This window comes from Monodelphis domestica, chromosome 4, assembly GCF_027887165.1.
Source record: "Monodelphis domestica isolate mMonDom1 chromosome 4, mMonDom1.pri, whole genome shotgun sequence".
Taxonomy (NCBI): domain Eukaryota; kingdom Metazoa; phylum Chordata; class Mammalia; order Didelphimorphia; family Didelphidae; genus Monodelphis; species Monodelphis domestica.
In genome coordinates, this window is record NC_077230.1 from 377675957 (window position 1) to 377691338 (window position 15382).

The 15382-nt window shown below is 45.2% G+C and overlaps 1 protein-coding gene across 1 annotated transcript in view; it reads left to right on the forward strand.

Moving 5' to 3' along the window:
- Positions 1 to 1494: 1494 nt before the first annotated feature.
- Positions 1495 to 15382, forward strand: part of PTAFR (platelet activating factor receptor) — a 29031-nt gene continuing 15143 nt past the window's right edge. Inside the window, exon 1 of the mRNA XM_007491468.2 lies at positions 1495 to 1944. The gene's annotated coding sequence lies outside the window, so the exon portion shown is untranslated. The remainder of the gene's footprint in view (positions 1945 to 15382) is intronic.

Genomic DNA, 15382 nt, shown 5'->3' on the forward strand with positions numbered 1-15382 from the left:
TACAGCAGATAGAGACTTGTAGGTTTATCCAGAACTGCTGAGTTGAAGACTTTAACCAAGACAGAAAAAGAGACCTTTTCCACCTCCCATCCCTTTTCAGGTTGCAACAGTAGCCATCCTCACTGGTTTTTTAAAATTGTTTTTAAACTTCTAACTTCTGTCTTTGTGTCAATTTTAAGACAAAATGGGGTTTAATGACTTATCCAAGGTCCCACAGATAGGAAGGAAGTGTCTGAGGTTGGATTTGAATCCAGATCCTCCAGATTCCAGTCTTGGGGCTCCAGCACTGTGCTACCTCACTGCCCCAGCCATCTTAACTGTTACATACATGGGGAGCACAAGGTTGAGGTTGGGCCATGGCGCTGTGTTGTCTACCAGGTCCCAGGTGTGTAGAGTTTAGAATGAGCTATAATCCAAAAGCCATTTAGTGAATTAAGCCTAGTGGTCGATTTTGTGTTGCCAGCAAATTTCCCTCCCTATTACGTGGTGCTGAAGCTTCTCCTAAAGAGTGTTTATACTGCCTGAGCAAACGCTGGCAGCAAGGAGGGGAAAACTGCTGGAGGAGGTCAGCAGCGAGCAAGGAAGGAGGGAGAAGCGCCAAGTGTGAGTCCAGATTTCCTGGTGTAGAATGGTTCACTGAGGAGAATGCCCAAATGGGTCTCGGGAGCTCTTCAGTTGGGGAGGGGTTGGACCAGGCAGGGAGCCAGGATTCTAGGATTCACAGCTGCCTTGCTCTGGGACTGGAAGAGTGCTTGGGGTGCTTTCCTCCTCTTGAGATTGGAAAGTGAACTCCCCCAATCCCTCCTCTACCTGCACCCCCATGGGTGCCACGAGCTAAGCTCCACCTCATCTCCTGGGGCACCTAGCCCAATTTGGGCTTTTTCTTCCTTTCACTTTTCTCCTTGAAAGTTCTCATTTATTCCTCTGTGCTCTCTTCTCTGGGGTCCCTTCTCTGTTCTCTCTCATTTTCTCCCCTATTTCTTCTTCACTAACTCGTTCTTTCCCTCCTCTCATTTCTTCCTTTCTCCCCTCTCTCCCTTATCGGCTCATTCTCTTTTCTCTGCTGTCTGCTCCCCTATCTATTCTCTCTCTCCCCACTCTCCTTTTTCTTCTTTCTCCCCCTCCTTTCTTTTCTCTCTCCCCAATCCTATCTCCTCTCCCCCCTCCCCTATCTTCTCTTTTCCCTCCCCTATCTTTTCTTTCTCTCCCCCCTCTTCCATTCTCTTCTCTCCTCTCTCTTCTCTCTCCCCTCTCCTATCTCTTCTCTCTCTTCCCCATCCCTATCTTTTCTCTCTCCTCTCCCTTATCTTTCTCTCTTTCTCTTCTCCTCTTCCATTCTCTTCCCTCTCCCTCCTTTTTCTTCTTTCTCCCCCACTCCTACCTCTTCTCTCTCCTCCTATCTTTTCTCTCTCCCCCTCCCCTATCTTTTCTTTTCCCCATCTTTTTTCTCTCCCCCTCACTATTTTCTCCTCTCCCCTTTTCCTATCTTTTTTCTCTCTCCTTCCCCTCTCTTTTTTCTTCTCTCCCCTCCCATCTTTTCTCTCTCTCCCCTTCTTCCCTATATTTTCCCATCTTCACCCCCTCTCTGTCTCTCTCCTGTTTCTTTCCTCTCTACCTTTCCATGGGAGACGTCTCTCCTCTCTTTTTTCCTCTCTGTCTGTCTGTCTCTGGGTCTCCCTGTGTCTCCACCCCCTTCCTAACCTTCTTGTCTCCCTAACATCTCTGCTCTTACGCTAGGGAGTCTGCGATAGGGCCAGCCTGAGCTGACAACTCAGTCATCTGGGGTCACAGTGTTTCCTCACTGGGGGGGTGACTTGGTCATGTATACTCTGTTTCCTCATTTCTACAGCTTCCAGCCTGAGTCGGAGCCTGGGCTGGGGCTGCTGGCAGACTGAGAAGAAACCAGGGACCTGAGTCTGCTCCTGGTCTGAGCCCATTGCCCAGGTAAGAGGGAAATTGTTGAGGTTTTGTGATTTGGGGGAAGGGGAGAGGGGACAGAGGCTGGGAAAATTCCAGTTCCAGACGCCTCAGGCAGGCAAAGAATGGGCATGACCTTCAGTTCACTGACTCCCATCTGGTGTCCACCTCAGACCAGTAACAATACCAGAGCCATCCTCAGAAAGAACCCTGAATTACAAGGTTCTCCTGGAGGATCTCGCCTTGATGGGTCTTGATAGGTCCAGTTGGTGCTGGGTGTGGCTCTGGATCCCTGCTGAGAACCAAAAGGGGTCATCCCGAGGCACTGGGAAGATGCCCTTTTTGCTCTCAGGGTAGTGAGGGAGGAAGGAAGAGAGTAGCCCACCTGATCTTATCCACCCTAATGTCTGTGCCCTGAATCCCTAAATACTGCTCAGGAAATAGCCTGGTTCAACAGGGGATACAGAGCTGCAGAAACTTCAAGAACAGAATAATGGGCAGGAGTAGGGATTGTAGAAGGCGTGGGTAAAAAGAAGGCTAAGAAATCTTTATTTCTATAGACCCTGGGCCCAAGCCATCGGTGGGCTCTCACCCGGAGTCCTCCTTTGCCACACATGCCAGTGCTCTTTCCTTGGTGGGTTGGCCCTGTTTGCCAGAGTCCCCAGGAAAGAGGCTCAAACCTGTGGCATTCCTCGTTGGCCCACAGGACTCAGAGAGCCAGATTTCTTAACCCCCTAAGAATATTACATCTGAAAGGGATGGGCCTCAGAGATTATCCAATTCAACCCCCTCACTTTGCCTAGGGAGCTCAGAAAGATGGCTTGCCTAATTAGGGTTACCTGGTGATAGAGCAGGGACTAGAACCCAGGAGTCTGGGTTTCCAGACATATGTTGTTCAGTCATTTTCAGTCATGCCTGACTCTTTGTGACTTAGAGTTTTCTTGGCAAAGATGCTATTTCTTCTCCAGCTCCTACAGAAGAGGAAACTGAGGCCAACAGGTTTAAGTGACTTGCCTAGGACTCTGGGGCCAGATTTGAACTCAGAAAGATAAGTCTTCCTGATTTCAGGCCTGTGCCACTTCACTATTTCTACCAGGCTATTCTTTTTTTTTCTCCTCCCCCCCCCCCCCTTAACCCTTACCTTTTGTCTTAGAATCAGTACTGTGCATTGACCCCAAGACAGAAGAACGTTAAGTGACTTTCCCAGGGTCAGACAGCTAGGAAGTGTCTGAGGTTACATTTGAACCCAGGACCTCTCATTTCTGGGACTGGCTTTCAATCTACTGAGCCACCCAACTGTCCCCTCCCAGACTATTGCTGAATAGTGTCTGACACATAGTAGGGTCAGAATAAATTACTGTTGATTGACTGAAAGAATTTCACTATCTTCTGAGTCCTCTGCATCAGAGGATAGCCTTGGCTGAGACAGAGTAATCAGAACATGAGAGATATGCCAGGGATGGGTTCACCTAACCCTGTGCCACTGCACATTCTCCATCCTGCAGAACACCTGGTTGGGCTGACTGAGTGGTTGAACCGACACAGCCTGGCAACTGGTTCCCATGGGACAGAATGGACAGCATTGATGACAGTTTAGTTTTTAGGCATCCTCAGGAAGCCCCGAAACTGATTTAGCACTGGGGGGTGGAGGAAGAGACTCAAGCCCCAGGTTTTGAAGAAGTGATCCTCCAGGATGGGAAAGAGAACATAGCACGCACATGGGAGACTGGGTACGATGTGGTGAAAAGTCCCAGACCCCACGGGGAACCTAGCTTCAATTTGTGAGACTGTGGCCATGTTCTTTCTCCCCTCATCTGGAATCAGTTTCCCTGTATATAAGAGGAAGAGGTTGAACTAGATGATTTCTAAAGTTTATGAAATGGTTTCTTAGAAGGCCTCCAGTCTGATGTCACTAACACATGAAAAACTTCTCACTCGTACCCCTGCAGGCAGTGGAGCGCTCCTAGGAATAACCTCTAGGAGCTTTTCTGGTGATTAATAGATAGGAAAGAGCAGCAGTGAACTGAGCCACATGGCCAGGGAGGGTGGCTATCTGCCTTTCAGAGGGGTCAGTGGAGAGGGATGGGTCCCCTTGTCCTGGAGGCTTGCATAGCACTGAGAATACCATAAAGTGCTGAGGCTAGAAGGACCCTTAGAACAGTGAATGTTAGTACTAGAAGGGATTTGGGAACCCAGAATGTCAGAGCTAGAAGAAACCCTAGAAAACAGAATGTCAGAGCTGGGAGGAAACCTCAAAAAGAGAATATCAGAGCTGGGAGGGTTCTTAGAACCCAAAATGTCAGAGCTGGGAGAGAGTTTAGAACAGAGAATGTCAGAGCTGAGAGAGACCTTAGAACAGAGAATGTCAGAGCTGGGAGAGAGCTTAGAACAGAGAATGTCAGAGCTGGGAGAGAGTTTAGAACAGAGAATGTCAGAGCTGGGAGAGACCTTAGAACAGAGAATGTCAGAGCTGGGAGAGAGTTTAGAACAGAGAATGTCAGAGCTGAGAGAGACCTTAGAACAGAGAATGTCAGAGCTGGGAGAGAGCTTAGAACAGAGAATGTCAGAGCTGGGAGAGAGTTTAGAACAGAGAATGTCAGAGCTGGGAGAGACCTTAGAACAGAGAATGTCAGAGCTGGGAGAGAGTTTAGAACAGAGAATGTCAGAGCTGGGAGAGACCTTAGAACAGAGAATGTCAGAGCTGAGAGAGACCTTAGAACAGAGAATGTCAGAGCTGGGAGAGAGCTTAGAACAGAGAATGTCAGAGCTGGGAGAGAGTTTAGAACAGAGAATGTCAGAGCTGGGAGAGACCTTAGAACAGAGAATGTCAGAGCTGGGAGAGAGCTTAGAACAGGGAATGTCAGAGCTGGGAGAGACCTTAGAACAGGGAATGTCAGAGCTGGGAGAGAGCTTAGAACAGGGAATGTCAGAGCTGGGAGAGAGCTTAGAACAGAGAATGTCAGAGCTGGGAGAGACCTTAGAACAGAGAATGTCAGAGCTGGGAGAGAGCTTAGAACAGAGAATGTCAGAGCTGAGAGAGACCTTAGAACAGAGAGTGTCAGAGCTGGGAGAGAACTTAGAACAGAGAATGTCAGAGCTGGGAGAGAGTTTAGAACAGAGAATGTCAGAGCTGGGAGAGAGCTTAGAACAGAGAATGTCAGAGCTGGGAGAGAGCTTAGAACAGGGAATGTCAGAGCTGGGAGAGAGCTTAGAACAGAGAATGTCAGAGCTGGGAGAGAGCTTAGAACAGAGAATGTCAGAGCTGGGAGAGACCTTAGAAGAGAGAATGTCAGAGCTGGGGGAGACCTTAGAACAGAGAATGTCAGAGCTGGGAGAGAGTTTAGAACAGAGAATGTCAGAGCTGGGAGAGACCTTAGAATACAGAATATCAGAGCTGGGAGGATCCCTATAACATAGAATATTAGAATTGAAAAGGATCATCAGATACTAGCAGTGTGGCTTTAAGGAAATAACATGCTTTCTGAGTCTCAATTTTCCTTGTCTATAAAAATGGGAATCAGTGACCCCTAGATTAGAGTTGCTCTAAAGATCAAATGAGCTAATGGTTCTAAAGCATCTTATAAATCTTAAATCACTCTATAAATGCCAGCTGTCATTATTATTATTAACATAGAATGTCAGAACTGGAAGGGCTAACACCTTTGTTTAATTTATTTTACTGTTGTTATTTTATATAAAGCCTTTACGTTCTTTCTTAGAATCAATACTAAGTATCAGCTCCAAGGCAAAAGAGCAGTAAGAGCTAGGCAGTTGGAGTTCAGTGGCTTGGCTAAGGCCACACAGCTAGAAGGATCTGAGGCCAGATTTAGACCCAATTTTTCTTGACTCTAGCACTGGCTCTCTATCCATTGAGTCACCTAGTTGCCCCCAACCCCTTTGTTTTAAAGGAAGAAACTGAGGCCCAAGGGGAGGAAGTTACTTAGAGCCCAAAGACCAGGAGAGTTAGAATTCTCTTTTGAAGCCATCCATAGTCCTTCAGATGGAGAAACAATATTTCCATCACTGCTGTACCTGGAGTCCTTAGTCCCAAGAGTCCAAGATGGATAGGTCTAGAGCACCCTCTGACTGTGAGTAATTTGACTCAGTCCCAGAAAGTGATGGTAAGAGTTGCAGGAGATCGATGCGTCTGTTCCCATGACAAATGGGCTGGAGCCCATCATGCTGGTGCAGTTTGTTTTAATTGCTAGCCTGGAAGAAACAAGGGTGAAAAGGAAAGAGCTGGGAAAGAGGAGATTCATTTAAAAAATTTTTTTATTTAGAATATTTTGCCATAGTTAAATGGTCCATGATCCTTGCCTTCTCCTCCCCCCTCCCAAAGCCAACAAGCAGTTCCACTGGGTTATCCATGTATCATTGTTCAAAACTATTTCCATGTTATTCATATTTGCAGTAGAGTGATCCTTTAACATCAAAAGCCTAATCACATCCCTACTGAACTATGTGATCAATCATATGTTTTTCTGAATAATTTCAGGTTTCACAGTTCTTTCTTTGGATGTGGATAATGTTCTTTCCCATAAATCCCTCAGAATTGTCCTGGATCATTGCGTTGCTTCTAGTAGAGAAGTCCATTACGTTCAATTGTGCCACAGTGTATCAGTCTCTGTGTACAATGTTTTCCTGGTTCTGCTCCTCTCACTCTGCATCACTTCCTGGAGGTTGTTCCAGTCTCCATGGAATTCTTCCACTTTATTATTCCTTTCAGCACAATAGTATTCCATCACCACAGATACCACAATTTGTTCAGCCATTGCCCAATTGAAGGGCATCCCCTCATTTTCCAGTTTTTTGCCACCACAAAGAGCGCAGCTATGAATATTCTTGTACAAGTCTTTTTCCTTATTATCTCTTTGGGGTACAGACCTAGCAGTGCTATGGCTGGATCAAAGAGCAGACAGTCTTTTAATACCTTTTGGGCATAGTTCCAAATTACCTTCCAGAATGGTTGGATCAATTCACAACTCCACCAGCAGTTTATTAGAAAGAGGAGATTCTTAGGATTCTGAGAAGTGGCACCCTGATGGAGTAGGCTGTGAAGGAGGCAGATAAGGTTGTGGGGTGTTTGTGGCTTCATGGGTTCTTCCTTCTCCCAGACACTCTCACCAACCAGAAAGCTAGAGATACTAAGGAGTATGTGCCTTCCTCACAGTCTCCTCTCTTCCCCTCTCCATCATTTCAGGCTGGCCTTCTTCCTACCAGAGAACTCTGTTTTTTAAGATGATTTTAATAGGAGTAGCTAGGTAGCACAGTGGATAGAGTGCCAGGCCTGGAGTTAGGAGGACTTATGTTCAAATCTGGCCTCAGATACTTTCTGATTGTGTGCCCTTGGGCAAGTCACTTAACCCCAGTTGCTTACCCATTGTTGCTCTTCTATCTTAGAATTGATACTAAGAAGGTAAAAGTTTTAGCAAAAAATGATATTTATAAATAATAATAGCTGGCATTTAAATAGTGCTTTGAAATTGACTAAGAAAAGAAAATTAAATTTACAAAGTTCCTTATAAATATCTACTCATTTGATCCTCACAAGAACTCTGGGAGGCTGGTGCTATTATTATCCCCTTTTTTTACAGATGAGAAAAGTGAGGCAGAGTTTCAGTAACTTTCCCAGAGTCACACAACTTTGTGGTTTGGGGAGCCTCTCACCAGCAAGAAAGCGAGAGATATTAAGGAATACGCCATCCTTGGTCTCTTTTCTTCTGCTTCCTTCCCCCTTACATAGAAAATGTGGGAGGTGTGATCTGAACTGGTCTTCCTGACTTCAGGTCAAGCTGTCTACCTACTAACGGAATAGAAGAGAACTCCAGGAAAGTTTGCTTTGGGTTGGAGGTGGGGTGGGGTTTCCCTATTTGAGTTTTGGACCACTTATAAAGAATGATGTTAGAAAAAGGGGACAAAGGTCATCAAGCACATTGGACTTCTCCATCCTTTCCCCTGCTTATTCAGACATCCAAAGGAGAGGTAAGCATAGAGGAGGATGAGAGGAGAATATCATGCCCTAGTATCCTAGAAGGGACAACTAGGTGGTGCTGCAGTGGATGGAGTATGGGGCTTGGAATCATGAAGACTCATCTTTGTGAATTCAAATCTAGCATCAGACATTTAATAACTGTGTGATCCTGGGCAAGTCACTTCACCCTGTTGGCCACAGTTTCTTTATCTGTAAAATGAACTGGAGAAGAAAAAGGCAAACCATTCTCTGCCAAGAAAACCCCAAATGGGGTCACAAAGAGTCAGATGTGACTGAAAATGACTAAACAATAACAAATCATTATCCCTATTTTACAGAGGAAAAAATTGAGGTCAGAGCATTAAAACCCCCATTTTCTCTAAGTCCTACACCTAGTGAGACCCGGCCTCACTTCTTCTAGATCAAGGCTCTTTCTATAAGGCATTGGTTCTCTCCACAGACCTACTTCCATTCCCCACTAAATCAGACCAAACATTCCTCACTCCTGAGATTGGCTAAGGAAAAAGGATTTTTCCTTTTCCAGGGTCTGGTGAAGAAGCAGGTTTCCTCACTCTTTCTAAGCTCTCCTTGGTCTTGTGTTCCTACTCTTCTCCCATGATTATAGTAAGGGAATCCCATTTATCCAGGTCCCATTTTATTAAAAGGGAAGGAAAGCATTTCCTAGACCTACCTCTCAGCTCTTTCCCTCAGGATCCAGCTTGCACAGTGTGAAGTATCATAGATCATTTATAACAACATTTGCCAAGTGCTATGTGACTTCCTTGCCAGGAACAAGGGTATTGTTAACCATTGTGGCCATGGCTGGGGATTGAGCCAAGCTAGAGTCTTTTAAAATACAAAGGGGTATCTTCTAAACTTTTCTTTGTTAAATATTAGTACTGCGTATGGCTGCTCTACTTAAGCACTGTGGTACAGTGAAAAGAGAATCTCTGGAGTCAGAGGATGTAGGTTCAAATCCTGACTCCTACATTTACTTTCTTCATGACCTTAAAAAACAAGTTCCCTGCTCTACCTGGGTCTTGGTTTCCTTACCTATAAAAATGGAAGGGTTGGATGATCTCCAAAGCCCATTCTAGTTCTAGATTGGTGGTCCCAGAATCCTAAAGCAGTTTATACATAGAGGCCACTAGATTGGGTATCCCAGAGTGGGAAGAGATACTGGGATGGAGGGAGAAAGAGGGTGTGGCTGTAGATGATGCTAATAATGAACTCACATTTTGGTATTGATTCACAGTTTTGATTCACAAAGCATTTTCTTTTAAAACAATGTTTTATTGATGTTTTTTTTAAATACCAGTCATTTCTTGACTTCCACCATATTGAACCCTTTCTTTTAACAAAGGAAAAAAGTTTCAGCAAAACCCACCAACAAAGTCACTGGGTGCTGCCCCTTGAAATCCCAAACCTCTCTACAGACAAGATCTGGAGAGAGTCATAGAGCTAGAGGAGAAAGAGACATTAAAGGGCATCTAGTCTAATCTCTGCCCTTCTTTGTTTGTCCTTAAGGAATCAAGATTGTTGTTCATTCCTTTCAATCATGTCCAACTCTTTGTGACTCCATTTGGGGTTTTCTTGGCAAAGATACTGGAGTGCCATTGCATTTCCTACTCCAGCTTATTTGACAGATGAGGAAACTGAGGCCAATAGCATTAAGTGTCTTGCTCTGGGTCACATAGCTAGTAAATGTCTGATACTGGATTTGAACTCAGGTCTTCCTGACTCCAGGCTTGGCTCTCTATCCAACTTTGCCACCTAGTGATCCATATCAAGATCAAGATTGGTCTTTGTAATTCATTGGCATCTCTTTGCCTTTTTGTGTTTCATTTAAATAGTTGTAGTTCCAAACCACTTTCCTTAGGACCATGCATACTTTGAGATTCCTTGTACAGACAGTATTATCTTGGAAAGAGCACTGAATTCTGAATCCACCAGACCTGGGTTTGAATCTCTCCTTTCTGCTTCAAATGTGCTATCTGTGTGATCTTGGGCAAGTTAATTTGCTTCTCTAGGATTCACTTCTCTCTTCTCTTTATTAAAAGGAAGGATTTGGACCAGATTTGGAGGACTATTTCATGGACCCCTTTGGCAGAGATGAAGCTTCTGAACCTCTTCTCAGAATAATGTTATTTATTTATTTTAAAACCTATACTGTTCTCATCTTAGAATCAATACTCTAGGGTTAGGCAATAGAGGTTAAGTGACTTACCCAGGGTCATATATCTAAGAAGTGTCGGAATTTCCTGTCTTTAGGCCTGGCTCTCAATACACTGAGCTACCTAACTGCTCCTAGAGTAATATTTTTTAAAAGCTTGAAAGACAAAGGATCAGAAAGGAAACCAATTATACTGAAATACTGTTTAAAAAATACCTCAAAACCCAAGTCCATGAAGCCTAGGCTAAAGACCCCTGGATTAGATGGACTCTAAACTCTCTTTAAGCTCTGAATGATCTCCCAGAGAAAGGGGGGGGAGCCTCTCTTACTGGGGTTTCTTAACTCTCAAGTTCAAGAAGATAAAAAGAGTTAACCCAGGGTGTTCCCCCCACCCCACCTCCACCCTCCTGGCTCAGAGCCCCAGGCTCCCAGTTCTTTATGTCCTTTAGGCCTGAGGACCAAGTGAAGCCCACAGATAGGGAGCTAACGGCAAGAGGGGTCCTGAGACAGTTAACAAGATAAGATCAGTTCTCAGACTCTGAGGTCAGTTATAGGGACGTTAACAGCAGGAAGTCTGACTAATCCAGGGAGCTTTCAGCTCAGCCTCCTGCTATTTCAAATTCCTTGAATGGACAGTGGTTGGGTCAGCCCTTGTTTCTGGAGTCTCTTACAATGCTCTTTTCTTCACAGCCTTGTTATTCTCCCCATTATTCAGAGGGAGAAACCAAGGCACAGAGTGGTAAAGCAACTTGCCCAAGATTACATAGCTAACAAAGGGTGGAAGTTAGAAGCTGGGCTTCTTGACTCCAAGACCATTTCTCTGGGCCTTTTTGCCTAGAAACTTCATTACACAGCTTCCACTCCATCTCTCCCATCCCCAGGGAAGGACCTGGATGCTTCAAGAGCAGATTGGTCCAAGGAAAGTATGAAGGTTCAGAGGTGGGTCTCTCTCCATTCTTATCTTCATCTCCCAGGTAGAAAAGTTTACACCTGGGTCCCAGGCAATGCCCTGTCGATTCATTGCCACATATCTCATCTCCTAAGGTAGGATGCCGGTGGTGGAGGAGGAGTAAGCTGTGACTCTGTCTGTCCTGTCCCTACCCTCCAGCCCCTTCTGCTCAGGCTCAATGCCCAGATCAGGTCAAGAACAGGTGGCTCTGTCTGCCTCCAGGCTGGAGAAGATGCTGGGATTCCAGAGCTGCCTTCTGCTTGTCTTTAATTCTCATTTCCTGGAATTTTGGCTAAGACCAAGATTTGACCCTTTTAAAGGATCAGTATAGGGACAGACTAGCCCTAGCAGTGTAGTGGATTGAAATCATAGGTTCACAGGTTTAAAGTTGGAAAGAACCCCAGAGGTCATCTTGTCCAACCTGGTTATTTCTTAGATGAGGAAAATGAAGATTAGAGTATTATGACTGCACAGACAGGCACTGAACCCAGGTCCTCTTGACTATAAAACCAGGGTTCCTTCCTTCCTTCCTTCCTTCCTTCCTTCCTTCCTTCCTTCCTTCCTTCCTTCCTTCCTTCCTTCCTTCCTTCCTTCCTTCCTTCCTTCCTTCCTTCCTTCCTTCCTTCCTTCCTTCCTTCCTTCCTTCCTTGAGGGAACTTCTTCCCTACATAATCAAGGGAACCTCTGTAAGTCCCCTTCATGGGGGACACTGGTCCTGACCTCCTTCACTGGATAATGGTGGTCTTCTCAACAGAAACCTTGCTTGATCTTATAGATCACCTCCATTTAATCAAATTTGTCATAAAAAGTTGAATTGAGAGGTCTTTTGTGCTGCCTGCCCTGGACAAGTTATAGCTCTGCCCGTAGATAAGCCTTCTTCTTTTCCTTTACCATTCTCTTTTCCTATCTCTGATAATCCTCCCTGACTGTTATGACTTATCTAACCCCTGGCTTTATTTTCTTCCTCTTTTCTCCAATTTATTAAAGAAGGAATAAGACCACTGTGATATTAAGAAGGATAGGAGTTCTATAGCAAGAAAGGCTGAACATCAAAAACCAGGATGTTGAAGAAGAGAAGGAAGAGGAGGGGCAGCAGGGATGCCAGCCTGAAGCCAGGGAGCGTAGTCATCCTACAAAGGGACAACTTGCAGAGAGGGGCCAGCAGACTGGTCCTGACTGCTCTTTATCCTACTGACTGCCAGGATCCAGGGGAGACAGCAGTGGCCAGCTCTGGCATGATTTGCGAAGTATAAGATCCAGGTTCTAGTCTCAGCACTGGAGGAAGAATGAGGAAAAGGTTCTTGGGCCCAGAGGCCAAGGAAATCATGGGAAATGACCGAGTTGGAGGAGACCAATTGGGGGACTGCTGCTGAGGGGGACCCTGTTTAAGGGAGTGCTGCTTGGGGGAAGGTTCTTTTGAAGGAATCAGGGAATGGTCCCACCAGTCCCAGCAGCCACAAACGGAGCAACCCAGTGGAGAGAGGCTTGAGACATGGGACATGACAGAAAGATTGTTCTGGTCCCTCTAGGGGGGAGCCTTGATGAGCAGCCCTATGGTGGACTGGCCGTTCCCTTGTCCAAACTTCACAACAGTGGCGGCTTACAGCTGCCCAATAGCCCATCCATGCCCACAGCTGGTCCCTCTGATGCAGGAAGTTGGGCACGAGTTTCTGCCAGTCCTGGCCCAGGGCAAAATCTCATACTTGGGATCCTCTCTGTCTTCCTCCATGTCATTCACTAGATACAGGGCTAAGAAGAGGTTGCTGTGGGTATATTCACTGAGCTGCAGGCCAGCTCTTTGGAAATAAATCAGAGCTATCGACAAGAGATACTTATCAGAGATCTGAAAGCAAATCTGTGGCAAAGAATTGCTGAAGGTAACTGTCTTCTAGAAGGTAGAGGAAGCTCAAACCTCCTGGCACTGTCAGGAAGGGAGGGGCCCAGTGCCAGTCCAGCTCCCTGGCTTCACCCAGCTGGTGATCGCAGGAAGGGCAGCATTACAGTCTTGACCTTGGTTTGTCAGGTTCATCACCAAGGTGGGAGGGAGGAAGGGAAGGAAGAAGGGAAAGGGGAACAGGACGGGAATAGGGTGATTATCTACCCCCAGCTTTGCATTTAAACACCTCCTCTGAAAGAACCTATGTGACTTGGAACAAGTCAATTAACTTCTCTAGTCCTCAGTTTGCTCATCTGTTAAATGAGCAGGAAGCTGGAACTAGATAACTTTTTTTTTTTAACACTTACCTTCTGCCTTGGATTCAATACTATGTCTTGGCTCTAAGGCAGAAGAGCAGTAGGGTCTAGATAATAGGGATTAAATGACTTGCCCAAGGTCACATGGCTAGATTTGAAACCAGGACCTCCTGTCTCTAGGCCTGGCTCTCAATCCACTGAGCAGCTTAGATGCCCCCCACTAGATGACTTTTAAGGTCTCTTCCAGATCTAAGTTCTATGATTTTTTGCTCTCAATTTTTCTACTTGCTTCCAGTAGACAACTGGGACTTCTCACGAATGTTTTAGAATTGTAAAACCTCAGAAGGGACCTCAAAGATTATCTAGTTTAAACCACACCAGATCCATTGTGCAACATGGCTAGCCTTTGGTCATCCAGCTTTCTCTTGCATGCCTGCCTCTAGTGATGGGGAACTCACTACTTATCTAAGACACCCATTTCTGTTGAACTCTTCTAATTTGGTCCCTAATGCTCAACCCTCTTCCCTGCCCCCATCCAGCTTATGCCTTTTTCTGGGCAGACTTGCTCCCATGCAAGGTTGCAGTGGACGCCACTGGGTTCCCTGATCCACTCTGGAGATGGTTTCAGTGGGTTACTCAGCCCCATCCTGCTGTCCATCCCATTTGTACGGGAAAGGGCGAGGGAGGACTGAGGATGGAGGGTGGGAGAAAGGTACCGTACCAAGGATTGCTTTCCTTAGAGGAAAAAGGTTGCTGCTGACAGTGCAAAGTGGCCTGTACATCATTCTCATTCTCCATTAATATTTATGGAGGCCTTGATTAGTGGTGGTCTGAGGGCTAAGAGCCTGGGGTGTTTGGTCCAGCAGGAGAAGCCTCCTTGTGTTAAGCTGAGTGCTTTGGGCTCCCCCTCCCTGCCCAGCTCTGTTTAAAGTGATTCTTGGCATGGGGCCTGGGCCCTGCCACAGCAGAGAGTTCCTCTGGATGGGCCAAGACATAAGAAGCAAAGATCTGGGGCTTCTCTGATTCCTGGCTGCTGGGTAAGCCATGTGTCCCCACTATCAAGCTTCTTAGGGCATCTTTTAGAGCTCCATCTTCCCCCCCCTGGTCCCCCTCAACTAGAGAAATCCCTTTCTCCCCTCTCTCTGGTGGCAAACTCCACCTCATCCCTGTTTCTTTTTCCTGTTGAGATGCCTCACCCTTCTAGCTGAGTCTTTTCCTGGCTTACCCATCATTCCTTCAAGCTAGAGCTCAGATGCCCATTGTTTTATGAAGCTTCTCTTGCTCTCCCCCACTCTCCCATTGACCTCTCCCTCTTGTGCTCTCAGAGGACTTCATATTCCTTTTTTTAATATTTACATTTTTTTCCACTGGGAAACAGTTCAGTTTATTATATTTTAAAGTCATTGTCTCACTTCTACTTTTGTTTTATTATTTTTATTTCTTAATGGAAATTTTTTAATTAATCAACTAATTAAGAATATTTTTTTCCATGATTCCATGATTCATGTTGTTTCCCTCCCACCCCTACCCCCAATCAATGAGCAATTCCACTGGGTTTTACATTTCACTTTTGTTTTAAACATTTACTAAAAGAATAAAAAAAAACAAACACCCAAATTCTTAAAAGCCTAATCTCCTTCCTATCTTTGTGGCCCTGAGCAAGTCACTTAACCTTCCTTGCTTAGCTCTTACCCCACTTCTGCCTTGGAACCAATACACAGTATTAATTCTAAGATGGAAGATGAGGGTTTATTTAAAAAAAACACCCTCTAATCTCTAAAAGTAGTAGAACTATTTTTTCGTTTTCAAGTTTCCATTTTTAAAAGTTCCTAAAGTTGATATTAAATCAAGAAACATAATATTTTCAGGTACAGTTTTTATTCACTGACTTCACAGTTTTTTATTTACATTTCTTTTGACACAACTTTTCTGTTGATATCTTTTGTTGTTTGTTTTTTAATTTATCAAAATTTCCCCCAGGAATCCTCCTTGTCTTCCTCCCAGAGAGCCATTCTCTATAACAAATAGTATTTCTTTTAAAGAAAAAAAAGGGGTTGGCACAGCTAGATGGCTCAGTAGATTGAGAACCAGGCCTAGAGATGGGAGGTTCTAGGTTCAAATCTGGCCTCAGATACTTCCTGGCTCTGTGACCCTGGGCAAGTTACTTAACCTCTATTGC